This window comes from Rhinoderma darwinii, chromosome 3 (genome assembly GCF_050947455.1).
Source record: "Rhinoderma darwinii isolate aRhiDar2 chromosome 3, aRhiDar2.hap1, whole genome shotgun sequence".
NCBI classification, from domain to species: Eukaryota; Metazoa; Chordata; class Amphibia; order Anura; family Rhinodermatidae; genus Rhinoderma; species Rhinoderma darwinii.
Window position 1 is genome coordinate 368,574,953 of NC_134689.1, and position 21,309 is coordinate 368,596,261.

At 42.4% G+C, this 21,309-nt stretch overlaps 1 long non-coding RNA gene across 10 annotated transcripts in view; it reads right to left on the bottom strand.

Annotated features, from left to right (window-relative positions):
* Positions 1–21,309, bottom strand: part of LOC142749986 (uncharacterized) — a 239,287-nt gene that overhangs the window by 89,702 nt on the left and 128,276 nt on the right. For all 10 annotated transcript variants that reach the window (XR_012882539.1, XR_012882543.1, XR_012882544.1 and 7 more), the window contains 3 exons: positions 15,708–15,781; positions 5,708–5,781; positions 1,451–1,524 (listed from right to left, as the gene is read on the bottom strand). This is a non-coding gene — a long non-coding RNA (uncharacterized LOC142749986). The remainder of the gene's footprint in view (positions 1–1,450; positions 1,525–5,707; positions 5,782–15,707; positions 15,782–21,309) is intronic.

Genomic DNA, 21,309 nt, shown 5'->3' on the forward strand with positions numbered 1-21,309 from the left:
CATGTCTGCCACACTGTCCCTGAGCCCAGGCACAATATCTCCATTACAGCCACAATGTTCTCAATTCCCCTTTTGCCAACGAAAATGAAGAAATGGCACAATGCCCTCCATGCCTTTCACAATGCCATTAATAGCCCTATTCCAACTAGATTGCCCCCATTCTACGCACAATGCCCCTAATGCAAGAAGCAATGCCCACGGAACACCCACTATATATCTTATCCAAATAGCCAAATACCAGCCACAATGGCTCCCATTCAAGCAACAATGCACTCATAAGAGCCACTATGCCCCCATGACATCCACAATGTCCCTTATCCCAGCTACAATAGCTCTATTACAGCCACAAGTCCCACAATGCCAGCCACATTATCCTTAATGCCCCCTTAGCCGTCCCACAATGCCAGCCACATTATCCTTAATGCCCCCTTAGCCATTCGGAATACAACCATGACAACCACAATTCACTTATTGCCTCTTAAGAGAACCATAATGCCCCAAGACAAACAAAATTATTTCATGACAACTACCACTTTCCCAAACAGAATGCCCATTTTAATACCACATCTCCAACTAAGTCACAATGCCATCTAATGACAGCAACAATGCCTTCAATGCTAATTACAATTCTGCGAGGACAGTTACAATGTCCACATAACACCGGCTATATGTCTTATCCAAATAGCCAAATACCAGCCAAAATGGCTCGCATTCATGTAACAATGCACTCATGAGAGCCACTATGCCACATGACATCCACAATGTCCCTTATCCCAGCCACATTACTCTCCATGCCCTCTTAGCCATTCGGAATACAACCATGGCAACCACAATTCACTTATTGCCTCTTAATAATGCCCCAAGACAAACAAAATGCTCTCATGACAACTACCACATTCCCAAACACAATGCCCATTTTAATACCACATCTCCAACTAAGTCACAATGCCCTCATTGTTCACTTTACCAGTCACAATCCCAACACAAATATCACAATGCCTCCAAAAAAGTCACAATGTCCTCATGACAGCCACACTATCCCTAATTCCCAGTCACGATGTTACCATAAAAGCCACAATGTCCTCTGACAACAACAATCACGGAATGCATCGTATTACAGCAACAATGTCTTCAATGCTAATTACAATTCCGCGAGGACAGACCCTATGCCCTCAATTCTCTCTATGCCAGCCACAATACCCTCCATACCAGCCAAAAATTTCCCATTGGGGAAGTGGAGATGGTGATGAATGTGTATGTTGTAATGTAAATGCAGTGCACCCATGTGTAGAACACAAAGGCATTTACAATGCCCTTAAATATCTATAGCCAATATATGTACTTCTAGACATATATCCTTATATACCGGGAAGGTATTACCACACCTCTGAAAGTCCAGAGCTAGAAACTAGCCTGATAATTATCAGTAATTAATAATAATATTAATTACCAGTCATTTGATTCCTCTATTGCTGCTGTCTGGAGGATTCTATATCTTGCTTCTCTTCACTTTCAAATAGACACCTAGAAAAAAAAATCAAGAAAGAGGTGTGATAATACATTCCTGGTATATGCTATAGATGTATTGGAAACAGTAAAGAGATTTTAGTGTGCCTAGTTTCTAATGAAACCCCCAAATATTTTAAGGGCCAATTAAACCCTTTCTGTGATACATTCTGAGGAGCCAAATTAGAGATCCAACCTCAAGTCTTCCTATCCAAGAGTATGCACAAACCACCCCATCTTGACTAGAAGCTATAAGTAGGATATAATCAACTCTGATCACAATCCCAAAATTAGGCACCAATCACATCAAAGATCAGATGTCTAGAAGAAATAGCACTCTCCTCCACATCTGTATAAAACAGAAAACCATTCTACAATCTATTCAGTGGACCATTTACAACTCATATATGACATGGGCCTAAATGTGACCTAGAGAGGACACAATATAGCTATTATCAGTCATCATGAAGAATATCACACATTCAACAAAGACCTCACATGCGCCAGGTTAAGACACAAAGTGATATCACTAGTAGCGAAAATAGCTAGATGCTGACTTGCAACTTGTGGCCAAATCACTTGAGGAGGCAAAGAAAATTAGACACATCAACTATACTGTGCCACTCATAGTAAAAAAAGAAACATCGTCCACGCAAACCCTAAATCAAAAAGCCACGACAGTCACAATTTTCCAATGACAGCCAAAATGCACCTATGACAGCTACATTGTCCCACCACATCTAAATGGCACCAATGACAGCCACAAAGTCATCAATGCCCCCTATGCAAATCACCATGCCTTCAATACCTGCTAAGCCAACCAAAATTCCCACATGACAACCGTAGTGCCTGCCGTGCCAGCTACAAGACCTTAAAAAAAGCCACAATGCTTTTCAGGTTAGCCACAATGCACTCACAACACCCACAATGTACCTTATTCCAGCTACAATGCGCCATGCCAGCCACAAGGTTCTTATAATAGCCACATTATGCCCCATGTCATTTACATGGTCTCCTAAGTCACTAAAACCCCATGACACCCCCATTGATCCCATGACACACGCAATCTACGTTATCTCCACAAAAATGCCTTAATGGCAGCAACCACGCTGTCAGTGGCCACTATGCCAGCCACAAAGTCCCCATGCCAGCTACAGTGTACTTTATCCCAGCAGCAATGCCGGTGATACCCCTTATCCAAGCTACAATGACCACCCAAATGTCCTTTATTCAACACACAATGGCCTCAGTATCTATATGCAAACTACAATTAACCACATGACAGCCACAAAGCTCCCATGTAAGGCACAATGCGCCAATGACACCAGGGCATTTACAATGCCCAATGCTGGCAATAATGCTCCTATAAGACTGACTATGCCCTCATGAAACCCACAATGTCATTTATAAGGGACACAATGCCACTATGACAGTCAAATGCCCTCCATGACAGCCACAAAGCCACCAGAAAATCAACAATCATGCGACCACAATGTACTTTATCCATGCAACAATGCAGTCAATGCCCCTTATGCCAGCCCGAAGGCCAAAATGGAAACCACCAAATGTCAATGCTCCTTTGCAAGCCACTATGCCTTTATTAAAGCCACAATGAACTCACTTTCCCCTTTGCTAACCAAGACATGACAGACACAAGTCCCCGTGCCAGCCATAATGACACCTGCAAGCCACAATATCCTCATGACACTCGCTATGTCCCATATCCCAGTCATAATATCCTCAATGTTAGCCACAACTTCCTCCCTGCCAGCCAACCACAAAGCCCCCATTACATCCAATACCACGTGACAGCCATAATGCTTCTAACCAATATCCCATATGGCAGCTAAAATGTCCCCATGACGGATACAAAGTCCAGTGTCCCTTATTCCTTTCACAATGCCCCTTATCTAAACCACATTGCTCTCAATGCCGCCTAAGTTAACTGCAATACAACAATGACAGCCACAATGGCTTCAATAGCCCTATGACAACTACAATGCCCCATGACAGTCATTATGCCAGGCGCCACAATGCCACTATGCGAGCCACAATGAACTTTAGCGCAGACACAGTGCTGCCAATGCCTCTTATGCCAGCCCCAATGCCCCCATGATCGTAAATTGTCCTCCATGCCAGCCACAGTGCTCTAAATGCCAGCTAAATAGCCCCCATGAAATCAACAATGTCCCATTTCCCAGTCAAAATGCAGCCATGACATCTGCAAGGTCCATAATGTCCCTTATCCCAGCCACTATGCTCCATGATAATCTAATGCTCTCAATGCCAGCCATATTGTCCTCAATGCTCCCTAAGCCAACATCAATAGAACCAGGACAACTAAAATGCCCCATGACAACCACTATGTCCTCATTGTCCACTTTACCAGACACAATGCTTACCTAAAATCCACAATGCCCCCCCATGACAGCCACTATCCCCAAATTACTCATATGCGAGCCACAATGCCCTAAGTGGAAGTTACAAATTTATCTAACAACCAGAAAGCCCTCAATTCTATCTATGCCAGCATCAATGCCACCACAAATGCCACATTGCACTCCATATCAGCCACAATGGCCTGCATGCCTTTTTTGCATACCTCAATGTTCCCATGACAACGACAAAGTCCCTATGTCAACTACAGTTCCTCCTATGGCAGCAATGCCCACGTGCCAGCCACAGGGTTCCTCTGGAGCCATTATGCCCACATGTCTGCCACACTGTCCCTGAGCCCAGCCACAATATCTCCATTACAGCCACAATGTTCTCAATTCCCCTTTTGCCAACGAAAATGAAGAAATGGCACAATGCCCTCCATGCCTTTCACAATGCCATTAATAGCCCTATTCCAACTAAATTGCCCCCATTCTACGCACAATGCCCCTAATGCAAGAAGCAATGCCCACAGAACACCCACTATATATCTTATCCAAATAGCCAAATACCAGCCACAATGGCTCCCATTCAAGCAACAATGCACTCATAAGAGCCACTATGCCCCCATGACATCCACAATGTCCCTTATCCCAGCTACAATAGCTGTATTACAGCCACAAGTCCCACAATGCCAGCCACATTATCCTTAATGTCCCCTTAGCCGTCCCACAATGCCAGCCACATTATCCTTAATGCCCCCTTAGCCATTCGGAATACAACCATGACAACCACAATTCACTTATTGCCTCTTAAGAGAACCATAATGCCCCAAGACAAACAAAATGATTTCATGACAACTACCACTTTCCCAAACATAATGCCCATTTTAATACCACATCTCCAACTAAGTCACAATGCCATCTAATGACAGCAACAATGCCTTCAATGCTAATTACAATTCCGCGAGGACAGTTACAATGTCCACATGACACCGGCTATATGTCTTTTCCAAATAGCCAAATACCAGCCACAATGGCTCCCATTCATGCAACAATGCACTCATGAGAGCCACTATGCCACATGACATCCACAATGTCCCTTAACCCAGCCACAATATCTCTATTACAGCCACAATTCCCTTAATGACAGCCACATTACTCTCCATGCCCTCTTAGCCATTCGGAATACAACCATGGCAACCACAATTCACTTATTGCCTCTTAATAATGCCCCAAGACAAACAAAATGCTCTCATGACAACTACCACATTCCCAAACACAATGCCCATTTTAATACCACATCTCCAACTAAGTCACAATGCCCTCATTGTTCACTTTACCAGTCACAATCCCAACACAAATATCACAATGCCTCCAAAAAAGTCACAATGTCCTCATGACAGCCACACTATCCCTAATTCCCAGTCACGATGTTACCATAAAAGCCACAATGTCCTCTGACAACAACAATCACGGAATGCATCGTATTACAGCAACAATGTCTTCAATGCTAATTACAATTCCGCGAGGACAGACCCTATGCCCTCAATTCTCCCTATGCCAGCCACAATACCCTCCATACCAGCCAAAAATTTCCCATTGGGGAAGTGGAGATGGTGATGAATGTGTATGTTGGAATGTAAATGCAGTGCACCCATGTGTAGAACACAAAGGCATTTACAATGCAGTTAAATATCTATAGCCAATATATGTACTACTAGACATATATCCTTATATACCGGGAAGGTATTACCACACCTCTGAAAGTCCAGAGCTAGAAACTAGCCTGATAATTATCAGTAATTAATAATAATATTAATTACCAGTCATCTGATTCCTCTATTGCCACTGTCTGGAGGATTCCATATCTTGCTTCTCTTCACTTTCAAATAGACACCTAGAAAAAAAAATCAAGAAAGAGGTGTGATAATACATTCCTGGTATATGCTATAGATGTATTGGAAACAGTAAAGAGATTTTAGTGTGCCTAGTTTCTAATGAAACCCCCAAATATTTTAAGGGCCAATTAAACCCTTTCTGTGATACATTCTGAGGAGCCAAATTAGAGATCCAACCTCAAGTCTTCCTATCCAAGAGTATGCACAAACCACCCCATCTTGACTAGAAGCTATAAGTAGGATATAATCAACTCTGATCACAATCCCAAAATTAGGCACCAATCACATCAAAGATCAGATGTCTAGAAGAAATAGCACTCTCCTCCACATCTGTATAAAACAGAAAACCATTCTACAATCTATTCAGTGGACCATTTACAACTCATATATGACATGGGCCTAAATGTGACCTAGAGAGGACACAATATAGCTATTATCAGTCATCATGAAGAATATCACACATTCAACAAAGACCTCACATGCGCCAGGTTAAGACACAAAGTGATATCACTAGTAGCGAAAATAGCTAGATGCTGACTTGCAACTTGTGGCCAAATCACTTGAGGAGGCAAAGAAAATTAGACACATCAACTATACTGTGCCACTCATAGTAAAAAAAGAAACATCGTCCACGCAAACCCTAAATCAAAAAGCCACGACAGTCACAATTTTCCAATGACAGCCAAAATGCACCTATGACAGCTACATTGTCCCACCACATCTAAATGGCACCAATGACAGCCACAAAGTCATCAATGCCCCCTATGCAAATCACCATGCCTTCAATACCTGCTAAGCCAACCAAAATTCCCACATGACAACCGTAGTGCCTGCCGTGCCAGCTACAAGACCTTAAAAAAAGCCACAATGCTTTTCAGGTTAGCCACAATGCACTCACAACACCCACAATGTACCTTATTCCAGCTACAATGCGCCATGCCAGCCACAAGGTTCTTATAATAGCCACATTATGCCCCATGTCATTTACATGGTCTCCTAAGTCACTAAAACCCCATGACACCCCCATTGATCCCATGACACACGCAATCTACGTTATCTCCACAAAAATGCCTTAATGGCAGCAACCACGCTGTCAGTGGCCACTATGCCAGCCACAAAGTCCCCATGCCAGCTACAGTGTACTTTATCCCAGCAGCAATGCCGGTGATACCCCTTATCCAAGCTACAATGACCACCCAAATGTCCTTTATTCAACACACAATGGCCTCAGTATCTATATGCAAACTACAATTAACCACATGACAGCCACAAAGCTCCCATGTAAGGCACAATGCGCCAATGACACCAGGGCATTTACAATGCCCAATGCTGGCAATAATGCTCCTATAAGACTGACTATGCCCTCATGAAACCCACAATGTCATTTATAAGGGACACAATGCCACTATGACAGTCAAATGCCCTCCATGACAGCCACAAAGCCACCAGAAAATCAACAATCATGCGACCACAATGTACTTTATCCATGCAACAATGCAGTCAATGCCCCTTATGCCAGCCCGAAGGCCAAAATGGAAACCACCAAATGTCAATGCTCCTTTGCAAGCCACTATGCCTTTATTAAAGCCACAATGAACTCACTTTCCCCTTTGCTAACCAAGACATGACAGACACAAGTCCCCGTGCCAGCCATAATGACACCTGCAAGCCACAATATCCTCATGACACTTGCTATGTCCCATATCCCAGTCATAATATCCTCAATGTTAGCCACAACTTCCTCCCTGCCAGCCAACCACAAAGCCCCCATTACATCCAATACCACGTGACAGCCATAATGCTTCTAACCAATATCCCATATGGCAGCTAAAATGTCCCCATGACAGATACAAAGTCCAGTGTCCCTTATTCCTTTCACAATGCCCCTTATCCAAACCACATTGCTCTCAATGCCGCCTAAGTTAACTGCAATACAACCATGACAGCCACAATGGCTTCAATAGCCCTATGACAATTACAATGCCCCATGACAGTCATTATGCCAGGAGCCACAATGCCACTATGCGAGCCACAATGTACTTTAGCGCAGACACAGTGCTGCCAATGCCTCTTATGCCAGCCCCAATGCCCCCACGATCGTAAATTGTCCTCCATGCCAGCCACTGTGCTCTAAATGCCAGCTAAATTGCCCCCATGAAATCAACAATGTCCCATTTCCCAGTCAAAATGCAGCCATGACATCTGCAAGGTCCACAATATCCCTTATCCCAGCCACTATGCTCGGTTTAATCATTTTTTATTGTTTTTCAGAGGTAAACGAAAACAAGTATTTGTATCAAAAATACAACTTGACAAGAACATTACAGAAGAAACATTACAGAACAGAAATACAGCAGTACAACAGTTTAAATCTTTTGTCACAGACTTGCTTTACTAATAAATATATTTATTGCCAAAGATATAATTTGTAATTACTTTTTATTCGTTGGAATTATACTTTAATACATGAGGGATTTTCCGACCAGCACTGCCAGACTTCAGTGAACTTAGGATACGAAAAATTCCCATATGCTATGATCTTTTCAAATGCATAAGAGGTATTTATTAAAGTTATTAGTTCTTCTAGGCTTGGTGATTCTGCATTTTTCCAATATCTGGTTACTACCAATTTAGCCATGGCTAAGATTCTGCAAATTAGCCCTCTAAATTTTGCAGGCACAATATCCATTCGGAGAAATAGTAAAGCTAGGTGAGGGGATTGCGTAATCCTACTATCAATCAATGATTCCATCAGTTTAAATACTCCTTGCCAATAGTTAGTTATTCTAGGGCAGTCCCATAGTATATGTAAAAGCGTACCTTTGTTATCACATCCTCTCCAACATTTATCTAGTACATTCGGGAACATTATGTGTAACTTGTCAGGGGTGTAGTACCATTGCAAGTTAGTCTTAATAACGGCTTCCACCTGTGAGCTACACTGTAAGGTACTATGAGTTAATTTATACGCTTTTTTCCATTCTGATTCGCTGAAGGTTATATCTAAAGATCTTTCCCATGCTCGCATGTTACGAGTTTTGCAAAATTCTGTGTTCACTTTCAGTGTGTTTAGTACCCCTTTTAGCAACTTAGCAGATTTGTTCATCACAACAAACAGTGTAGGGTTGCATATTGGATGTATCTCCCGAATCGTAGCTAGAAAATGTCTGATCTGTAGGTATTTAAAGAAGTAAGATTGTGGAAGACAAAAAGTATTTTTTAAATATTCAAAGGAACCAAAACCCAGTCTGCCATATAACTGTGAAATATTAGATAATCCTCCTATCTTCCAATTTATCAAATTTAGGTCAGGAATAGCTAGTTCTAGAATGTCAATAGGGATATGTACCTTTGGAAGAGGACAGCGGTCACCCGCGTTTTTATGCATATAGGACCAACAAGCTAACGCCGCTTTAGTTAGAGGAGAAATATTGGGGGGTATATTAATATTCCAAAACTCCAGAAACAAAAGCGCTTTCAGATTGGAGGGGTAAACGTATGACGTCTCTATCTGAACCCAATGGGTCATGAGGTCTTCCTTCCAACTTGGGCTCAGCAGAGCTATCAGTGTGGATGCGTAGTAGTTGTAAATGTCCGGGATCCCCAAACCTCCTATTCCTCTCTCTCTGATTAGAGTATGTGATGAGATACGAGGTTTATTATATGCCCATATATAACCTAACATGGCTTTCTGAATACATTTGAAAAAACTCTTTGGAATCATAATTGGAACCGTTCTGAACAGGTATAAAAGCTTGGGTAATAGTAGCATTTTGAAAGCTGCAATTCTACCTATCCATGAGACTTCTACTTTGTGTAGTCTGGTCATTTCTACTTGCAAACTTTGTAGGAGGGGTTCATAATTGGCTTGGTATAAGGATTTGTGGGATGGTGTCAAAGAAATACCTAGGTATTTAATAAAACGCTCCTGCCAGTCAAACGGGTGCTTAGTTTGGAGGAAATGTATTGTTGAGGTTGAGATGTTCAGTGGAAGTATCTGGGATTTCTGTGTGTTAAGTTTATATAGGGAGATTCGACCAAAATTATGGATACATTCCATAACTGCTTCCAAAGAATCTTCCGGGGAGGATAACGAAAGAATAATGTCATCTGCGTAAAGAGAAATCGTGTGGGTTCTATTCCCCACCCGTATTCCATGGATATCAGGATGTGTTCTAAGTAGTTGTGCCAGAGGTTCCATTGATAAAATAAACACCAGGGGGGAAAGAGGACATCCCTGTCTTGTGCCATTTGATATGAGAAAGCTGTCCGAGAGGACTCCATTGGTGAACACCTTTGCCGAGGGACTTGAATATAGTGCCCTAATAGCCGCAAGGATTCCTTCTTTAAATCCCTTTTTTTTTTCTAATGTGGCAAAGGCATATTCCCAGTGAATGCGGTCGAATGCCTTTTCCGCATCAAGTGCTAACATGACTGCAGGTGTGTGGGTTTGTTCGATGACATGTAGTAATCCCAGGACTCTACGCGTGTTATCTGATCCCTGTCTCCCCTTTATGAACCCAACCTGGTCTTCCCCTATGAGTAATGACAATATGGGGGAAAGCCTCAGAGCCAGAATCTTGGCATATATTTTTACATCTACGTTCAGTAGAGATATAGGGCGGAAATTTTGGGGCGTATCCATGGATTTCCCTGGCTTTGGGATGGTGACGATTAACGCCGTTTGGTTTTCTGCAGGCAAAGATCCTGAGTCCATAGCTGACTGGAAGAATCTACCCATAAATGGAAGTAATATTTCCTTCATTGTTTTGAAGTACATGTTGGTGAGGCCATCTGGGCCCGGAGACTTTCCCATTGGCATTGATTGTATTGCTGCTAATATTTCCTTATCCTCTATTGGGGAGTTTAGGGATTGTATCTGACTCTCAGAAAGCTGTGGTAGGTGTATATCACGGAGAAAGGACTGGATATCTTCTTCGGACGGGTGAGGTGAAAAAGGATCATTTTTCAAATTATATAGGGACGAGTAATATTCTTTGAATTGGTTTGCTATATCCGTGGGGTGTATGCGTTTCGCTTTTGTCTGGGGATCTATCAAGAATGGAATCCTAGACTTCTGATATTGTGATTTAAGCCTAGATGCTAACAGTTTACCTGCTTTATTATTCTGTGAATAATACCTAGCTTTTGTTTTTTGTAGGTTCTTTTCATATTCAGAAAGTAAGTTATATCTAAGTTGTTGTCTTAGGGTAATAAGGCTTTTCGCTTGTTGTGGAGTCGGTTTGGTTTTGTTAAGTGATTCCAATTTATGAATTTCGGATGTGATAGAGGAAATGGCTTCCATCCTTTGTTTCTTTACTTTATGGCCTAGTCGGATTAGAGTTCCTCTAATGAATGCTTTATGAGCATTCCATAGAGTGAAGTCGTTAATTTGTGGGGTATCATTGTTATGGAAGTACTCTCTGAGTTCCTTTGTCACTACTTGCTTATGATCTGAATGGGATAATAGAAAGGGGTTACACCTCCAAATGTATGTTGGAGTACTCGTGTTTTTATCTGCCAATGTCAAAGTGATTGCTGCATGGTCTGACCATTTTATGACCTCAATATTTGTGCTCTTTGCATTGAAGAGCAATTCTTTCTCTATGACAAATAGATCAATGCGGGAGTAGCTATTGTGGACTGAGGAATAATAAGAGTAGTCTCTTTCTGTGCTGTGTTGTGCCCTCCATACATCATAAAGTTCATGTTGCCAAAGCAGGTCTCCCAGCTGTGACTTTGACTGTCTTATTGGGTTCGATCTATCTAAGGAGGTGTCTATTATAGAATTAAAGTCTCCGCACATAATTATTTTCCCCTGTCTGAATTTGTTTATAAGCCTAAATATTTTATGGAAGAAGCGACTTTGATGTCTATTGGGTGCATATACATTCACCAGGGTATACGTAACATTATTAATTATGCAAGATAGGATAATAAATCTTCCTTGTGTATCAATGTGGTTGTGGATCATTTGGAACGACACCGTGTTTCTCACTGCAATCAATACCCCTCTTGACTTACTATCAAAGTGTGACTGAAATATATGTGGAAAAGCCTGATGATGTATTCGAGTCGCATCTTTAGCCAGAAGGTGCGTCTCCTGTATACAGAAAACATCACAGGCTAGCGATTGTGATTCTCTCCACATATGGGCCCTTTTATGAGGGCTATTGAGGCCATTAACATTCATAGACGCTAACTTCAAAGCCATTTTGTAATATGTAAAATATCAGATGACAGTTTTCCTACTTCAGATTCCTCTATATCTCTACCTATCCCCTCAGTATAGTAAATAATATTATATAAGCCTGTCTGCTGATTTGTAGTCTTGTCATACTTGCTGCTGAAATAAAAATAATAAAAACACAGAACATACATAATAGACAGAAAAAACTGTAGAACATCAGGACAGATCTTGCTGTTCCGCTCTTTGGGGGGGAAGAAAAACTCAGTCAGCTTGAAGTCAAATCCCAATAGCCACTACCGCACCTATGTAGTTAGGCCTCCATAAAGGTCAGTCGTCGAACTTCTTTCTATCATATCCAACGTGGATATATATAATAAGACATAAAGTGAAGAAGTGTCCCTTCAGCGTTTCCTTTGCTTGCGATGCATAGTTTGCCGCCAGTCGTCTTTCATTCTTGCAGGAGGGCGAGTAGGAGGTTGGTCTTGAAAAATAACCTGAATGTTCCATGTTTTCAATATGGCCACTCCTTCATGTAGATTACGGATTATGTGGAGGGAGCCATTACGATGAATCAACAGTCGGACCGGAAAGCCCCAACGGTATAAAATCTGCTTGTCTCGCAGAGCACTTGTAATTGGAGTCAGTTGTCTTCTGAGCTGCAGTGTGGTCGCTGATAGGTCTGCAAAAACGGCTATCTTTTTGTATGGGGATGGGATCGCATCTTTATTTTTGAGAGACAACATCCACTGCTCCTTTATGTGATAGAAGTGGATGCGTGCTATCACATCACGCGGAGACTCATCCGTCAGGTTGCTAGGCTTCGGGAGTCTGTGTACACGGTCTATGATCACATCTCTTGGCGAGCACTCTGGTAACATGGCTTTAATAAAATCTTGAACAAATATGAGAAGGTCTTTAGAGCCAACATCTTCTGGGATCCCTCTTAATTTTATGTTGTTTCTACGGGATCTGTCTTCTAGATCTGCCATTTTTGCCTTCATCTGCAAGACTTCGTCTTCTAGCTCATAGTGGGCATCAATTAATTCGTTGTGTGAGGTAACAAACTCGCTTAACTTAGTCTCCGTATGATGTACTCTTTGTTCCACATCTTGCACTGCTACAGATAAGGGGTGAAGCATTTTAGCAAAACCAGCCTGAAGTGAGGTACTCAGAGCTTGTAGCATTACTTTCATAGCCATTTCAGTGACAGGGGTGTCTGATGAGGGCAGATCACACATTTCCACTCCCAATTCCACAACAGGGGGTTCATACTGGTCTACAACCCCTACCTGATCGCTGGTTTCATCTCTTGAAGTCCTGCGTTGTCTCTGCCGCTCTGGGCTCTTTGAACCTAGAGATGTCTGCGAGGAGGATGCAGTGCCTGGGGCTGTAGGTGCCTGCAGACTCCCACGTGTTTCTGCTGTAAATCTCCTACTGCGTGCCGCGGTCTCCTCCAGTGATTTTATAGATGCTGGACTCAGTCCCGGTACCGAGGCACTTCTCCTGTGTTCACGTCCTTCTAGGGAAGGTTTTGTGGGTGACAGAGCTGCAGGCTCTGAGGTAAGAGATCCTCTCTGCGAGCGTGCCTCTCCGCCATCTTGTCTTTCCTCCACAAGGCGGGAGGGGTAGAAGTCGGTGAGCCGAGCTGGTCTCGTCACCGGTCTTTTTCTCCTCGGCATCCTGGATGCTGCTGTGTCCCGTGCTGCTGCTGTCGGTAAGTGGCGGGTCTGTTTATGAGGCTTGCGACGCTTGTAAAGTGGAGATGGTGCCGGAGCTCAGTACTCACGCAGCCATTAGGATCGACAGCCAAGCCACGCCCCCCCCAGCCACTATGCTCAATGATAATCTAATGCTCTCAATGCCAGCCATATTGTCCTCAATGCTCCCTAAGCCAACATCAATAGAACCAGGACAACTAAAATGCCCCATGACAACCACTATGTCCTCATTGTCTACTTTACCAGACACAATGCTTACCTAAAATCCACAATTCCCCCCCATGACAGCCACTATCCCCAAATTACTCATATGCGAGCCACAATGCCCTAAGTGCCAATTACAAATTTATCGAACAACCAGAAATCCCTCAATTCTATCTATGTCAGCATCAATGCCACCACAAACGCCACATTGCACTCCATATCAGCCACAATGGCCTGAATGCCTTTTTTGCATACCTCAATGCTCCCATGACAACTACAAAGTCCCTATGTCAACCACAATTCCTCCTATGGCAGCAATGCCCACGTGCCAGCCACAGTAGTCCTCTGGAGCCATTATGCCCACATGTCTGCCACACTGTCCCTGAGCCCAGGCACAATATCTCCATTACAGCCACATTGTTCTCAATTCCCCTTTTGCCAACGAAAATGAAGAAATGGCACAATGCCCTCCATGCCTTTCACAATGCCATTAATAGCCCTATTCCAACTACATTGCCCCCATTCTACGCACAATGCCCCTAATGCAAAAAGCAATGCCCACGGAACACCCACTATATATCTTATCCAAATAGCCAAATACCAGCCACAATGGCTCCCATTCAAGCAACAATGCACTCATAAGAGCCACTATGCCCCCATGACATCCACAATGTCCCTTATCCCAGCTACAATAGCTCTATTACAGCCACAAGTCCCACAATGCCAGCCACATTATCCTTAATGCCCCCTTAGCCGTCCCACAATGCCAGCCACATTATCCTTAATGCCCCCTTAGCCATTTGGAATACAACCATGACAACCACAATTCACTTATTGCCTCTTAAGAGAACCATAATGCCCCAAGACAAACAAAATTATTTCATGACAACTACCACTTTCCCAAACAGAATGCCCATTTTAATACCACATCTCCAACTAAGTCACAATGCCATCTAATGACAGCAACAATGCCTTCAATGCTAATTACAATTCTGCGAGGACAGTTACAATGTCCACATAACACCGGCTATATGTCTTATCCAAATAGCCAAATACCAGCCAAAATGGCTCGCATTCATGTAACAATGCACTCATGAGAGCCACTATGCCACATGACATCCACAATGTCCCTTATCCCAGCCACATTACTCTCCATGCCCTCTTAGCCATTCGGAATACAACCATGGCAACCACAATTCACTTATTGCCTCTTAATAATGCCCCAAGACAAACAAAATGCTCTCATGACAACTACCACATTCCCAAACACAATGCCCATTTTAATACCACATCTCCAACTAAGTCACAATGCCCTCATTGTTCACTTTACCAGTCACAATCCCAACACAAATATCACAATGCCTCCAAAAAAGTCACAATGTCCTCATGACAGCCACACTATCCCTAATTCCCAGTCACGATGTTACCATAAAAGCCACAATGTCCTCTGACAACAACAATCACGGAATGCATCGTATTACAGCAACAATGTCTTCAATGCTAATTACAATTCCGCGAGGACAGACCCTATGCCCTCAATTCTCCCTATGCCAGCCACAATACCCTCCATACCAGCCAAAAATTTCCCATTGGGGAAGTGGAGATGGTGATGAATGTGTATGTTGTAATGTAAATGCAGTGCACCCATGTGTAGAACACAAAGGCATTTACAATGCCCTTAAATATCTATAGCCAATATATGTACTACTAGACATATATCCTTATATACCGGGAAGGTATTACCACACCTCTGAAAGTCCAGAGCTAGAAACTAGCCTGATAATTATCAGTAATTAATAATAATATTAATTACCAGTCATTTGATTCCTCTATTGCCACTGTCTGGAGGATTCCATATCTTGCTTCTCTTCACTTTCAAATAGACACCTAGAAAAAAAAATCAAGAAAGAGGTGTGATAATACATTCCTGGTATATGCTATAGATGTATTGGAAACAGTAAAGAGATTTTAGTGTGCCTAGTTTCTAATGAAACCCCCAAATATTTTAAGGGCCAATTAAACCCTTTCTGTGATACATTCTGAGGAGCCAAATTAGAGATCCAACCTCAAGTCTTCCTATCCAAGAGTATGCACAAACCACCCCATCTTGACTAGAAGCTATAAGTAGGATATAATCAACTCTGATCACAATCCCAAAATTAGTCACCAATCACATCAAAGATCAGATGTCTAGAAGAAATAGCACTCTCCTCCACATCTGTATAAAACAGAAAACCATTCTACAATCTATTCAGTGGACCATTTACAACTCATATATGACATGGGCCTAAATGTGACCTAGAGAGGACACAATATAGCTATTATCAGTCATCATGAAGAATATCACACATTCAACAAAGACCTCACATGCGCCAGGTTAAGACACAAAGTGATATCACTAGTAGCGAAAATAGCTAGATGCTGACTTGCAACTTGTGGCCAAATCACTTGAGGAGGCAAAGAAAATTAGACACATCAACTATACTGTGCCACTCATAGTAAAAAAAGAAACATCGTCCACGCAAACCCTAAATCAAAAAGCCACGACAGTCACAATTTTCCAATGACAGCCAAAATGCACCTATGACAGCTACATTGTCCCACCACATCTAAATGGCACCAATGACAGCCACAAAGTCATCAATGCCCCCTATGCAAATCACCATGCCTTCAATACCTGCTAAGCCAACCAAAATTCCCACATGACAACCGTAGTGCCTGCCGTGCCAGCTACAAGACCTTAAAAAAAGCCACAATGCTTTTCAGGTTAGCCACAATGCACTCACAACACCCACAATGTACCTTATTCCAGCTACAATGCGCCATGCCAGCCACAAGGTTCTTATAATAGCCACATTATGCCCCATGTCATTTACATGGTCTCCTAAGTCACTAAAACCCCATGACACCCCCATTGATCCCATGACACACGCAATCTACGTTATCTCCACAAAAATGCCTTAATGGCAGCAACCACGCTGTCAGTGGCCACTATGCCAGCCACAAAGTCCCCATGCCAGCTACAGTGTACTTTATCCCAGCAGCAATGCCGGTGATACCCCTTATCCAAGCTACAATGACCACCCAAATGTCCTTTATTCAACACACAATGGCCTCAGTATCTATATGCAAACTACAATTAACCACATGACAGCCACAAAGCTCCCATGTAAGGCACAATGCGCCAATGACACCAGGGCATTTACAATGCCCAATGCTGGCAATAATGCTCCTATAAGACTGACTATGCCCTCATGAAACCCACAATGTCATTTATAAGGGACACAATGCCACTATGACAGTCAAATGCCCTCCATGACAGCCACAAAGCCACCAGAAAATCAACAATCATGCGACCACAATGTACTTTATCCATGCAACAATGCAGTCAATGCCCCTTATGCCAGCCCGAAGGCCAAAATGGAAACCACCAAATGTCAATGCTCCTTTGCAAGCCACTATGCCTTTATTAAAGCCACAATGAACTCACTTTCCCCTTTGCTAACCAAGACATGACAGACACAAGTCCCCGTGCCAGCCATAATGACACCTGCAAGCCACAATATCCTCATGACACTCGCTATGTCCCATATCCCAGTCATAATATCCTCAATGTTAGCCACAACTTCCTCCCTGCCAGCCAACCACAAAGCCCCCATTACATCCAATACCACGTGACAGCCATAATGCTTCTAACCAATATCCCATATGGCAGCTAAAATGTCCCCATGACAGATACAAAGTCCAGTGTCCCTTATTCCTTTCACAATGCCCCTTATCCAAACCACATTGCTCTCAATGCCGCCTAAGTTAACTGCAATACAACCATGACAGCCACAATGGCTTCAATAGCCCTATGACAACTACAATGCCCCATGACAGTCATTATGCCAGGAGCCACAATGCCACTATGCGAGCCACAATGTACTTTAGCGCAGACACAGTGCTGCCAATGCCTCTTATGCCAGCCCCAATGCCCCCACGATCGTAAATTGTCCTCCATGCCAGCCACTGTGCTCTAAATGCCAGCTAAATTGCCCCCATGAAATCAACAATGTCCCATTTCCCAGTCAAAATGCAGCCATGACATCTGCAAGGTCCACAATATCCCTTATCCCAGCCACTATGCTCGGTTTAATCATTTTTTATTGTTTTTCAGAGGTAAACGAAAACAAGTATTTGTATCAAAAATACAACTTGACAAGAACATTACAGAAGAAACATTACAGAACAGAAATACAGCAGTACAACAGTTTAAATCTTTTGTCACAGACTTGCTTTACTAATAAATATATTTATTGCCAAAGATATAATTTGTAATTACTTTTTATTCGTTGGAATTATACTTTAATACATGAGGGATTTTCCGACCAGCACTGCCAGACTTCAGTGAACTTAGGATACGAAAAATTCCCATATGCTATGATCTTTTCAAATGCATAAGAGGTATTTATTAAAGTTATTAGTTCTTCTAGGCTTGGTGATTCTGCATTTTTCCAATATCTGGTTACTACCAATTTAGCCATGGCTAAGATTCTGCAAATTAGCCCTCTAAATTTTGCAGGCACAATATCCATTCGGAGAAATAGTAAAGCTAGGTGAGGGGATTGCGTAATCCTACTATCAATCAATGATTCCATCAGTTTAAATACTCCTTGCCAATAGTTAGTTATTCTAGGGCAGTCCCATAGTATATGTAAAAGCGTACCTTTGTTATCACATCCTCTCCAACATTTATCTAGTACATTCGGGAACATTATGTGTAACTTGTCAGGGGTGTAGTACCATTGCAAGTTAGTCTTAATAACGGCTTCCACCTGTGAGCTACACTGTAAGGTACTATGAGTTAATTTATACGCTTTTTTCCATTCTGATTCGCTGAAGGTTATATCTAAAGATCTTTCCCATGCTCGCATGTTACGAGTTTTGCAAAATTCTGTGTTCACTTTCAGTGTGTTTAGTACCCCTTTTAGCAACTTAGCAGATTTGTTCATCACAACAAACAGTGTAGGGTTGCATATTGGATGTATCTCCCGAATCGTAGCTAGAAAATGTCTGATCTGTAGGTATTTAAAGAAGTAAGATTGTGGAAGACAAAAAGTATTTTTTAAATATTCAAAGGAACCAAAACCCAGTCTGCCATATAACTGTGAAATATTAGATAATCCTCCTATCTTCCAATTTATCAAATTTAGGTCAGGAATAGCTAGTTCTAGAATGTCAATAGGGATATGTACCTTTGGAAGAGGACAGCGGTCACCCGCGTTTTTATGCACATAGGACCAACAAGCTAACGCCGCTTTAGTTAGAGGAGAAATATTGGGGGGTATATTAATATTCCAAAACTCCAGAAACAAAAGCGCTTTCAGATTGGAGGGGTAAACGTATGACGTCTCTATCTGAACCCAATGGGTCATGAGGTCTTCCTTCCAACTTGGGCTCAGCAGAGCTATCAGTGTGGATGCGTAGTAGTTGTAAATGTCCGGGATCCCCAAACCTCCTATTCCTCTCTCTCTGATTAGAGTATGTGATGAGATACGAGGTTTATTATATGCCCATATATAACCTAACATGGCTTTCTGAATACATTTGAAAAAACTCTTTGGAATCATAATTGGAACCGTTCTGAACAGGTATAAAAGCTTGGGTAATAGTAGCATTTTGAAAGCTGCAATTCTACCTATCCATGAGACTTCTACTTTGTGTAGTCTGGTCATTTCTACTTGCAAACTTTGTAGGAGGGGTTCATAATTGGCTTGGTATAAGGATTTGTGGGATGGTGTCAAAGAAATACCTAGGTATTTAATAAAACGCTCCTGCCAGTCAAACGGGTGCTTAGTTTGGAGGAAATGTATTGTTGAGGTTGAGATGTTCAGTGGAAGTATCTGGGATTTCTGTGTGTTAAGTTTATATAGGGAGATTCGACCAAAATTATGGATACATTCCATAACTGCTTCCAAAGAATCTTCCGGGGAGGATAACGAAAGAATAATGTCATCTGCGTAAAGAGAAATCGTGTGGGTTCTATTCCCCACCCGTATTCCATGGATATCAGGATGTGTTCTAAGTAGTTGTGCCAGAGGTTCCATTGATAAAATAAACACCAGGGGGGAAAGAGGACATCCCTGTCTTGTGCCGTTTGATATGAGAAAGCTGTCCGAGAGGACTCCATTGGTGAACACCTTTGCCGAGGGACTTGAATATAGTGCCCTAATAGCCGCAAGGATTCCTTCTTTAAATCCCTTTTTTTTTTCTAATGTGGCAAAGGCATATTCCCAGTGAATGCGGTCGAATGCCTTTTCCGAATCAAGTGCTAACATGACTGCAGGTGTGTGGGTTTGTTCGATGACATGTAGTAATCCCAGGACTCTACGCGTGTTATCTGATCCCTGTCTCCCCTTTATGAACCCAACCTGGTCTTCCCCTATGAGTAATGACAATATGGGGGAAAGCCTCAGAGCCAGAATCTTGGCATATATTTTTACATCTACGTTCAGTAGAGATATAGGGCGGAAATTTTGGGGCGTATCCATGGATTTCCCTGGCTTTGGGATGGTGACGATTAACGCCGTTTGGTTTTCTGCAGGCAAAGATCCTGAGTCCATAGCTGACTGGAAGAATCTACCCATAAATGGAAGTAATATTTCCTTCATTGTTTTGAAGTACATGTTGGTGAGGCCATCTGGGCCCGGAGACTTTCCCATTGGCATTGATTGTATTGCTGCTAATATTTCCTTATCCTCTATTGGGGAGTTTAGGGATTGTATCTGACTCTCAGAAAGCTGTGGTAGGTGTATATCACGGAGAAAGGACTGGATATCTTCTTCGGACGGGTGAGGTGAAAAAGGATCATTTTTCAAATTATATAGGGACGAGTAATATTCTTTGAATTGGTTTGCTATATCCGTGGGGTGTATGCGTTTCGCTTTTGTCTGGGGATCTATCAAGAATGGAATCCTAGACTTCTGATATTGTGATTTAAGCCTAGATGCTAACAGTTTACCTGCTTTATTATTCTGTGAATAATACCTAGCTTTTGTTTTTTGTAGGTTCTTTTCATATTCAGAAAGTAAGTTATATCTAAGTTGTTGTCTTAGGGTAATAAGGCTTTTCGCTTGTTGTGGAGTCGGTTTGGTTTTGTTAAAGGGGTTGTCCCAAGTTGATAAATGGTGCTAGTTAGCTCCCCCATGTAAAAATAAGAAGAATTCTAATTACCTGTCCGTCGTCCAGCGATGTCGTTTTCTTGATATCGTTGATTGAAGTTGCGGTCGGTCCCTCTTTGTATCCTGCTCGTTGCCTAGGTTCCCGGCCACCGCTATTTACCTTTAGCGGTGGCCGCGCATGCGTAATGACATCCTCTGCGTCCGGAGCAGAGGATGTCATTTACTCATGAACGCGCATCTCGGCGCATGCGC